The following is a 12,083-nucleotide window of genomic DNA, read 5'->3' on the forward strand; positions in this document are numbered from 1 at the left end:
CAATACGATGCTGCAATCAGGTATGGGTTCGAGTCCCACTTTAGCTGATTACCTTCTTGGTCATTTACTGAGGTTTTCTTAAGCTATAATGCGAATGTCAGGCAATCGCATGGAGAATCCTTCGACTTATATCGCCAAATGCCATTTTACGCTATTATTAATTCTATTTTCATTTCATTTTTGTATTCGTCAAGATGTATATAATTTCTTGGCGAAGTGAGGTGATGCTAAGGAGACAATCAATCAATCAGTCAATCAATCAATCAATCAATCAATCAATCAACCAATCAATCAATTGTTTATTAATTTCATGAGCAACAATTTGTTGCAATAGATATAAAATGTTCTAAATTACAAGACAAAAAATCATTTATTACATAAAATGTGAAAACAGATGAATAAAAACAATACTAATGAAATAAAAATAGTGGTAATAATAATAATAATAATAATAATAATAATAATAATAATAATAATAGCAATAATAATAGCAATCATAATAATACAGAGTAATGCAGCTTAGATATTTAGAATGCAATTACGATGTTGTCAAGAAATTCATTAATGCAATAGAATGGATGATTGATTAACAAGTTATATACAAAACAGATTTCAGTTGTATATAACAGTATCGTATGCCTTTTTTTATAACTTATTAAACAGTGTTATACTAATAGAATTGAACCATTTTTTGTATTTAAATGATCTAACGCTAGCTTTTGAAAGACAGTAATTGTACCTTGTGTTATAGTGGTGAACTTTTGTTTTGGGATGATAAGTATTAAGGTTTTTCTTAATTTTTATTAGATATTGGAATGCAAGTAAATTTATGACAGTTAACATTTTTTTCTTGAATAAATAAAAATCGCTCATTGAGTGTCACATACAAAGTCTGTTAAAATATGTAAAGCTTTCTTTTTGTAGAATGAGAATCTTGGATATGCTACTGCTACTTCCCCAAATATAAAAGGCGTAATAAGAATTTATGACTTAGTATTTTGGTATTAAAGGTTTTAAATGTCTTAATAAGTAAATTATTCTTGATAGCCCAATATTAAAAAAATTAAAGATGTTCATCCCATGCTAGTTTAGAATGCAATATAATACCTAACAATTTTACCTGTGACTGAGCTTCGGCGTTCGTTGTATTTTTCAATGAAAAAACATTATATTTTGGGTGTTATTTAAACTTAGACTGAAACTATTCGCCCGAAACCAAGTCACTGCATTATTATATGATTTTTTATTATTGAATTCAACATTTTGATATCAGTATGCGATGAATAAAGAGTTGTATCGTCTGCAAATAATACATATTCACAACTAACACTTTCGGAAGGTCATTCACCATAATCAAGAATAGGAGTTGTCCCAAAACGGAGCCTTGAGGAACTCCAAATTCAACATTGACTAAATTGGAATAAACGCCATTTAGACATATACGTTGTGTACGGCTAAATAAATGCGATCTAAACAAATCTAGCTCTTTTCCTCTGACACCGTAATAATAGAGCTTTGAAATTAATGTTTCATGTGATACACAATGAAATGCTTTAGACAGATCGCATAAGATAGCAAATAAGCTGTCATAATTATCGAACTCAGAGATGATAGTAGTGATTAGTTTTTCAATGGCATCCAAATGGCATTATACAGTATATTTACAAATAAGGCAATGAAGTTTCTCTGTTGTAGACAAGGAACTTCAAGATATGTGTAATATGTAATTCCGATAAACCACTACATATTTTTCCAAATTCTGAAACAATAAACATTTTCTTTGTCAACAAGAATGTGAATATGAACTTGTTTCGTCATGGCAAGATCCTGAACTTGCCGTTATTTACGGGCGTGTTTCACAGATGTCGATAGTGTCGAGAAGCGTAGACCATTTAGTGACTATCCAGAGTGCACGACAGGCGGTGAAATTACATTTCATCCTGTACAGCTTAATTCACAGATTTTGGTCCTTATAATAAGTATAACGAAAGACGAAAGGTGTGTGCTTACCTTGACAGGTGGATCACTTACGCCGATTATCAGTGTTGCGGTATGGTTTATATCAAAAGTAGTCTATATTAAATATACCTCAATCTACCAAAATCAGTGATTAAAGATCTATAAAGTAAAAAATATGCCGAGAAGTTATGTTTAGCTGGCAGGATATGTCGTAGGATAAAAAGGGGAGAACTTACTGGAACTATTTATGATATGCCTGATCCGAACAATTTGTACCAAAATACATTACTCTATATAAAGACAAGAGACACGCTGTCTGACTGACAGGACATGCCCTAGGGTAAGAACGGGGAGGACGCAATGTGTTGAACTGTTTATAGTATGCGCAGTCTAGATAGAACCTCATAATGGCATCACTCTGTATACAGATAGGCTCTCGCTGACTGGCTGACAGGAGATGTCCGAGGATAAAGACGGGGGTGGACGTAATGGGTTGGATCTGTTTGATGTCCGCTCCACAAACAGTCGTTCTCATCTTTTATTCGCTGTGTTCTAATGGCTTCGATTGCATGTCATAAACAAGACGACTGCAGCTACAGCATAAGAGCGGCGTAAGTACACTGCGTTCTCAACTCCAGTCTATTGATGATTTCTTATAGAGTCCTAGGTTCAATATAATGAAACACAGTGTAATTTATCATAAATATAATTGTTGTAGGCCACATTTGCTGTAAATAATTTGATATTAAATGAATTTATCGCTTAGTACAGTCATGTCAATTGATGCCCATAGGAGCAAGCGCGCGCTTTAGACCTCAGGAGAGCCTGAGCGCTTTACAGCGAAAAGGAAAGAGACAGACGAGTGAGGTATTGTATGCCGCTTGGTCGAGCTATATTCAGGGATGGCCAGAACTGATTTAGTAGATAAAGGGAAGAAAACGTATTAAAACTGTATCCATGTTAATTTTTAGATTTGTGTGAGAAGTATAAGTGCATTATAAGAATGTAAGTTTTAATTTTAATGCTCATTTTTCACAAGTTTGATCTTTTTATTCAAAAGAAATATTTTTTCAACTTTTTTTTTATAGAAAAGTGAAATTTTCAGATATAGACCTATTTATTTAGTAGCCTTACAGAATGTTTTTGGTAAATCTAATATACCGTAAGTACGTATTACTGAAGATAGTGTATTACAAATTTTGAAAATATTCGCATGGAAATTGTTTGTAAGGAAATGAATTAGCAAAGCAACTACTGTTACATCATAAGCAAAAGATACGTGCTCATGTGTTGTAAAAATGTCAGCTCTATAGCTTCAGCAGATTTAGAGAAAATAATTTAATATTCTGATGACAGGAAGTTGCTCACCAATATCACCTTAAAAGTATAATGCGATGAGAGTTTTGTTATGGAATGTTAGTTACACTTAAAACGTATACAGCACCTAGGTAACTTTGCTTTGTACTGTAATATTGTTTAGATTAGTTTATTGATTACTTTTATAAGGCAAAAGGTACCATCAATATCAATTCCAACTTATCAAGTCATACTCAATCTCTTTTTTTTTTGGGATATCACTTTGTTTATGAATGATGTGTTTCATCCATTTAGTAAAGTATAGTTGTACTACTATGGAAATTATGTAAATATTCCTTCTTAACTCTCTATTATGTTATTAACATTTAAAACACAAGTGCAATATTAAGAAACCAGTGTTAGTACTTTTATGTTACAGGCAATATAGATAATATCAAACAGAAAGAAGCCATATAAAAATAATTACATAAAATTTCACGTTCCGTTTGAAGTTTGTGCACCACTGTTTTCTTAATCAAACAGGCTGCTTATTCATACACACAACCCTTCCTCCTTCCATACTTAGCGCTTGATGCCCGCGCACGGCGCCAAGGTCAGAAAAATGCGCTTGCTTTGACATCACTGGCTTAGTAACTTGATGACTTTTGATTAGAGAGCTCGAGATTGATTGTTTGATTGGAATGGAATACAATTTCTGGGGGGGAGCACTACGACCCAGCAGTGCGACTTTTAAAGATCTATTGCGCCAACCCTGAAGCTACGCTCATTTCCAAACCCGCACCGGCTGACTACACTAATGTCCGTTGCCTACTCAAATTTTCAAGCAGGCAACTCCACTCGTTCCCAGGTCAGCCCTCTCCTTGCGTCGCCAGCCGGCGTTCTGGGAATACTATGGAATGATGACGAAATGAAGAAATGTTGACGGAATGAGTTAGATCAGGCCTGCAGAACTCGCAAAGTAGGGGAACTATGACGTCAGCCTCACTCCACTTCTATTGGGGATGATGAACTTCCGCCCCGTGAATGAATGTTGATGCAGCCGAGCGTGACTAGAACGCCGTGATCGCACAGGTAGAAAAGATGGGTGAGGGTAAGAAAGGGGAGGAAAGCAGTCGTTCTCAAGAGCTACAGTTCTGCAGGCCTGATCTAGATGCTTAATATGGGGAAACGCGAAAACCCCGAGAAAAATCCCGCCTTATATTCATTTTGATTTTTGTCATATTTATGATGCGGATAATGTTTTCTACCCGTAATTAGATTTTTAATTCAAAATATGGAATTTATAAATTCAACGGATAAAATTTAGGTAAGAAATCACGCAGTAGACGCAATGCATAGGGCCTATATTATTTTAACACTTTGCAGCACAAATTATTTTTTTTATGTTTTTCATTTCATGGATCATAACAAAGCTTCGATCAATTTTTTTCAACATTTTAACTCTGCACACAATTTCAAAACATAGATGGCACCTTTATGTATAGGCTACTCAAGAGGTGGTACCTTGGTGGAATATCTGTGCCATAAAATTTATAAAGAAAGAAAATGGTGATTGTTCTGAACAACCACTATGCTGCAAAGGGTTAAGGGGAGATCGTCAATGCTCCAATATTAAATTTAACTCATTGTCTCTGGAATTACTAAGGATATCTTACCGAAATTTTTACAGAATGAAGATACAAGATTTGTAAGGAAACTGACGCTAGTTTATCAAAAAGCATAAGTTGTAAAAAAAGTTTTGAATTTTTAAATTAATGTTGATTTTATCTTATTTCTATGCAAAAGACTCATTTATTGCGATGTACCGAAGTACATGATATTTCCGTGCAGGAATTCTGTATTATCATATGATGAAGAATGGGTGAAGCGGAGAAAAATTCTCTCCGTCATCGGGACCCAAACCCGGGTTTTCAGCTTTACGTGTTGATGCTTTATATGCAGAATTCCTGCACGGAAATATATATACTTCGATACATAACAATAAAATGATAGGAGTAAATAATCAATTAGTGATTTAAGGTGGCGCTCATTCCGTCGGATCCCGACCACTTAGTCACTCGTAATAAGTGCACCTCTGCACATAGTGTGTTGGACATTGTGCCACTGTCACACATCTGTGACACAGTAGGGCAGAAGTGGGTACAGTGAGACAGGGAGAAGAGTGAGACATTTTTTATTAGATGGTAAATTTTTATGTTGAAATGTTTGTAACAGTGGAGTTATATGTTGCATGAGTAAAGTAACAATATTTTCATACTCGACTTGATTCTAGTTATAAAGGTGAGTGTTGAAAAAATAATTCGTAATTTTTCACTCTAGAAGTAAAATTTTGGCTCGTGTTTAATGAAGGTTATATTGGATATACAAATTAAATATAAATATGAATGTTTTGTTACCTAATACTATGGTATTTGACATTATATTTTGCAAAGTTTCGTCTTTCTTGTTTTGATTTTGAAGTGATGGAGCCATTTTTAAACGAACTATGCGTAAAGGGAACAGTGAAACATGCCATTGAAGGGTACACTGAGACGTCTCACTGTTCCCATTTACCAATTATTTGCAAAAATGAACTAATTATATTACATTTACCGGTAACTAACACTAAAAATGAACACACTAGTAACCAATTTAGGAACTATAGCTTAAAATAATGGATACATTACATTTTAATGGTTTCTTAAATAAAAAAAAAATATTTACAAAATTAAAAAAAATATTAAAAAATAATAAAGAATTAAATTAAATTCTTATAATTATAAGCTTTGTTGTCACCAAAAATTCGTTTTATTTTTTAGCAAAAGTTTGAAAAGTCATGGAAAATTCACTTTTCCAAATGTTCCAGATGTTTCAATGGTTTCGAAGTCAGACATCAAAATGATTCTAAATAAGTCTACAGAACATAGCAAGATAAAGAGACAGCAAACTTTCTTTTCTTTTGAAATAAATGTAAATCATTTCAATGTCCGTTAATAGACACTAGTGTCTCAATGTATCCTCCTGAATGGGAACAGTGAGACATTTGCATTTTTTTGACAAACACGCATTGTATATTATGTCCTTTATCTATCAACATTTCTATTTATGTATTATTGTACTCCATGTTTTAATGTATATTTCTGTTGCACTTGATTTTAAAAATACTTGAAATTTCACTTGCATACATATGTCTTAATATTTTGTGTCTCACTGTATCCACCACTCCCCTACATGAGGGTTGGCCGCTAAAGGGAAACTAAGAGGTGGAACTTAAACTGAGAAGATTCAATCCCGCATCGGAACTGGAATGCGGATTGGCTTAGTGGATAAAGCGTCAGCACGTAGAGCTGAAAACCCGGGTTCGAAATCCGGTGCCGGAGAGAATTTTTCTTCGCTCCTCCCATCCTTCAAAAAACTCATTTTCTCATAAACTATATATGATAGAAGGATGAAATTTTAAGCATATATTGACAACAATACAATAATGAATTTGATGCACATTAAGTGATGTGGGTCTATCTATCTATTATTCCCCCTTTAGGAGAAGACACAGACTGGGTCTGTCGTACGCAGGCCACTGGTCCCATTGTACTACCCAGAATGGATTGGTGTGCATGCCCTTAGACCTACCACGCTACAGATTCCACTCCGCATCGCCTCCTTACTCCCCTACAACTTACATGATCCCTTTATATTTCCACGTAGGCCTCACCACGGTCTCTCAACCCCGGTCCCATGAGTTACCATGCGCTCACAAGCAAACATTCTCATGGGGACTGATAAAAAAGTTAAATTTTTTCCTTCACCATGTTAATAATATCAAATCAAGTGCTTACACAAATTTTGGCCACTCGACCGCAGTTATGAGGCCGTCCAAAAAGTGATTTTTCCCCGGGCCGTTTACAGAAAAAAAGCACAATTTCATGGAAATATTTATTGGAACAGGTACGGCAATTGTTGCGCTATTTTGTAACATATTCGCCATCAGAATTAAGATATTTGTTATACCGTGAGATCAACAGAGAGGTGCACAACATGACAAAAGGATACAAAAATTGATCCCACGGTATGACAAATGTCTCAATTTTAGTGGGGAATATGTTGAAAAATAGCGCAACAATTACTGTATCCGTTTCAATAAATCTTTCCATGAAATTGTGTCTTTTTCTGTAAACGACTCCACGGAAAATCACTTTCTGGACGACCTCGTAATTGCTGTGGAGTGGCCAAAATTTGTATATGCACTTGTTTTGACATTATTAACAAAAATGGAAAAAATTAACGTTTTTATCTGCCCCCATGAGAATGCTTTCTTGTCAGTGGAAAACCCACGGTACATAGCGCTACCACAACAACGAATGACCACATATCGACGGGGTCAAAGTTCTGCGGCGGCCCTCAGGCGACTTTACATCGCAGCAAGCCAGAAGCCTAGGAAAAAAAAAACTGAGATGATGATGAAAGAGGGGAAGGGTGTAATTATGATGGCGAAATGAATGCGAGCAGCAATTCTGCTTCAATTGGTTGAGAGAAAAACTCAGAAAAAACCTTAACCAAGGCTTGAACCCTGTCACGCTTGTTTCGCGGTCAGATGTACTATCCGTTATTCCGTAGCGGTGGGCATGTGTATCTATTAGTTTGATCAGGAAAAGGGCATTTTATATAAAAATTAATTTTAATCTGCATTAGCGTATCGGTACTTTAAAAAAATTAAATCTGTTTTTACAACTTGTAATTTTTTATAAATCCGCGTCACTTTGTTTAGAAACTTTGTATCGTTATACTGTAAAATCCCAGTACGATATCTTCATTAGTTCGTGAAATAATGGGTCATTAAATAAGCAAATTTAACATTGGCGGTATGGGGCAGTTAATCTCCCCTTAAGTACATATTTGTATCTCTCACGGATCGAAACGAAGAGATAGAGGAAGTAAGGAACTCAAGAGCGGATCTAAGTTCCTGATAAAGCCTACATATCAATACTATCCCTGATCAGAGACCGTGATAATTCGGAGAGCTAGAATGCCATTAAGTCACATAACTAAAGTACTGACCCGTATCATTATCACATAGCCTATGAAAATGAAGTGTGGACATTCTCAAAGAACGACTTCTATAATCGATTGCTTCGAATGAAAAAATTCCAAGAAAGATATCTCGCTGAAAACTATCCAACAGTATGTGGAGGATTGGATATAATGATGAGTTGTACACCTTGCATGATGATGTAGCATTGTCAACGTATGTATGAGGAGATAACACTGGGCTGGACACTTTGTGAGAATGGAAGATGGACACACTTCCCAAAAAGTTTTTGAAGAACACTTAAGATCACATAGCCGATGGGAAAAAAAAATAGTTCAGAAAAATTTTGCCAACCACTCTTTATTCGAAACTGGATGGCAGCTGCAGAAGATAGGAAACAGTGGAGAAATACGATTTGGATGACCATGATCCGAAAACCGCTCGAAGTGTCATAGATGGATAGATGGATAGATGGATGGATGGATAGATGGATGGATGGATGGATGGATGGAAGGGTGGGTGGGTGGGTGGGTGGGTAGGTAGAAAATAGGTTTCAAACCCACTTGTACCAATCGAGTTGGCTCAGTCGGTAACGTTTGAGACTCGCATTCCGGCGGTACCGGGTTCAAACCCTGTGGCCAACCAATCTGACTGAAGTTTTTCATGGTTTTCATCAGTCACAAAAGGCAAATGCCGGACTGGAATTTACATCACCTTCTGAATCACCAATATCATAAACATTAATCAAAATCAGTAACATGAACACAAGCCATGCAAAGCACACAACAGAAATCAACAATAGTAACAGCGGTCTACTGGTATATCTACAGATCCTGAACACGCTATATGACTACAGATATTAAAGCTGTATAAATAAACTTTACAAAAAAAGAAAATAGGTTACTTGTGTACATATATTAAAGCTGTTCACGACAGAGATCGAGTTCCTAGCTTCTTTGCATCATCTTGCATTTGTGATGAACAAAGGTGAGGAAAGTTTTATATTAGTAAGCCTACTTCTGTTTTAAATATCTCTATGTCTGGTTCAGTCTGTTCAAGGCATTCCTCTAGAAGTTTTGAAATTCGGTCCTCATCATATTTTTATATTTGTGATGCACGAAGAAATTATGCAGCAGTTTGCAGGTTTCTCATTTCTGTCTAAGTACGGTATTTCATACTTAGCTTTTAAGAACATGATTTATAAATTATACAGAAAAATTAGCCTTCTGAAATAAATTATGTTAGAACTAGCATGAAATTCCAATGTCTAATAATGAGTCATGAAGTATTGAAACATGATTTCTCATTACATTCTAAGCATTCGCAACAATTTTGTTCCTTTATCATGGTGCGTATAATATTATTGTTATACAGTAGTTCATTTTCTATAACTATCATTCATTCATTCATTCATTCATTCATTCATTCATTCATTCATTCATTCATTCATTCATTCATTCATTCAAAATTCAAACCCTGCATTCTCCAGTCTTTCCTATTTTCTGCCTTCCTCTTTGTCTCCGCATATGATCCATATATCTTAATGTCGTCTACCATCTGATATCTTCTTCTGCCCCGAACTTTTCTCCCGTTCACCATTCCTTCCAATGCATCTTTCAGTAGGCAGTTTCTTCTCAACCAGTGACCCAAGCAATTCTTTTTCCTCTTTCTGATCAGTTTCAGCATTATTCTTTCTTCATCCACTCTTTCCAACACAGCTTCGTTTTTTACTCTATCCATTTCACAGGCTCCATTTTTCTCCATATCCACATTTCAAATGCTTCTACAGTATTCGGTTCTCTTCACTTCGTCATAGTGTCCACGTTTCTGCCCCCATACAATGCTACACTCCACACAAAGTACTTCACTAGTCTATTCCTTAGTTCTTTCTCCAGAGGTCCACAGAAGATGCTCCTTATAACTATCATATAAATGAAAAATTCTAGAATGGTACATTGTGACATTTTTTAATAGGCGTAGAAGAGGTGAAATGATTAATTGAATAAAATGTACTGTGCCATTTATAGAAATGAAGTTATTACCCGTATCTCGTTAATGAACAGGGCTACAAGATCCAATTCAAGAACAATCGCAGCACACAGACAGAATGCAGATAGAGGACGCGGAGTGCACTGAATCAGTCTTGATAGTAAGAAGTCCGAAAGTATTAATTTGCATGATTTTCAGCGTCAAAACAATTTATTTATATTTTTCAGCTTCTAACAATAGTTTAAGGACAGTCCTTCAAAAAATGATGTTCCACTCCTGTCTTTATACTTAGCCTATATGAAACCCTCTGATTTTTATACTGGGATCAAATGCCTGTGAAAAATGAAGTTTTGTACTTCAAACCCAATCTCTCTATCTTCCAAATTGTGGATTGTGTAAGAATTTTTCTGTTATGAAAACTTATTTAAAAATTACATTTTTGTAGGAAAGAAATTAATTATTCTGAATGAAGTAGATCAGTGAATTTTAGAATACCAGTTAGACATATCTGAAAGATTTCTTGTGTAGTTATTGAATTGAATTTGAATTGAATTTAACGTAGGGGGGCACTATGGCCCAGCACTGCGTCCTTGTTCAGATCTATTGCGCTAGCCCTCTGGTGACTCATTCACAAACCCACACCTGCCGACCATACTAAGATTCTCTGGTCCAATTTCCTAGCAGCCAATCTTACTCGTCAATAGCCCAACCCCCTCCATGCGGCGCCGGCCGGCCGGTGTTCGGGGAACGTTACGGAATGATAATGAAATGGAGAAATGGTGACGGAATGATGTAAATGCCTAATTTGGGGGAAAACGGGAGAACCCCGGGAAAAACCTCAACTGCGACCTTGTCCGCCACAACTGTCACTATGGATTTTTTTCAATGAAAAAATCCCATACCTGACCGGGAATCGAACCCGGGCTGCCTGCGTGACAGTCTGAAGATCTGACCATTCAGCCACCGCAGAGATCTTGTGCAGTTATTACTTTTTGTCTAAACATTTGTGACAGCTCATTCATACACTAAAATTCACATTTTTCTCTCCTTTACTTTGGGAAAAATTGTCATTTTCTAAAATTCTCTTGTGTTTGAAATTCGCGACAAATTATCCCTGGACCGTCACTTCCACTTACATCATAACATTTGGAGTTGGTAGCACTGTTCAATCAGCTTATTCCCTCCTTTTTTCTTTAGTAATCAGCTGTGGAATTTGCTGTAAGTGTAGGAAGGTTAGGTTTCTTCCTTGAAAAACTGAAAATGGGTCAAAATTCATTGAGTGTGGACGTGAAGTGGCAGATTATTGTGATGTGGAAGAGTGACTAGAGATAATATCTAACTCTGTCCCAAAATTCATTAATCTAAGTACACCCATTCTGGAGTTATTAATTTCTCCCTACACAAAATGTGATTTTTCAGTAAGTTTTCATAACAGAAAAGTAGTTATACAGGGACATCATTTTATTTTTACTTCAATTTTTATTGTACCTGCGTTTCTAAATGTACTTGACTCTCACCCCTTTCACTAATGTCGTTGCTAACGTTAGTCACACAAACTTATGGCCGCTGTTGCTAGCAGTGAAATAAACAGTACAGAGTACAGTGTGTTTCAGAAATATGTTGCATTTTCTGTAGAAGAAAGAGCTTATATTATATTGAAGTTTATTTTCACACAGGTATCGTGTAGCATAACTGAATTTATCTGTGTGGACTGAGCACAAGTGAAGATTAGAATTATCGAAAGTACGGTACCCTATAATATGGTGCGGCACTTAACAGCATTATTTAAACAAGAGTTTTGTTTTACTGTTTG

Source organism: Periplaneta americana, chromosome 9 (assembly GCF_040183065.1).
Source record: "Periplaneta americana isolate PAMFEO1 chromosome 9, P.americana_PAMFEO1_priV1, whole genome shotgun sequence".
In the NCBI taxonomy this organism is placed as follows: domain Eukaryota; kingdom Metazoa; phylum Arthropoda; class Insecta; order Blattodea; family Blattidae; genus Periplaneta; species Periplaneta americana.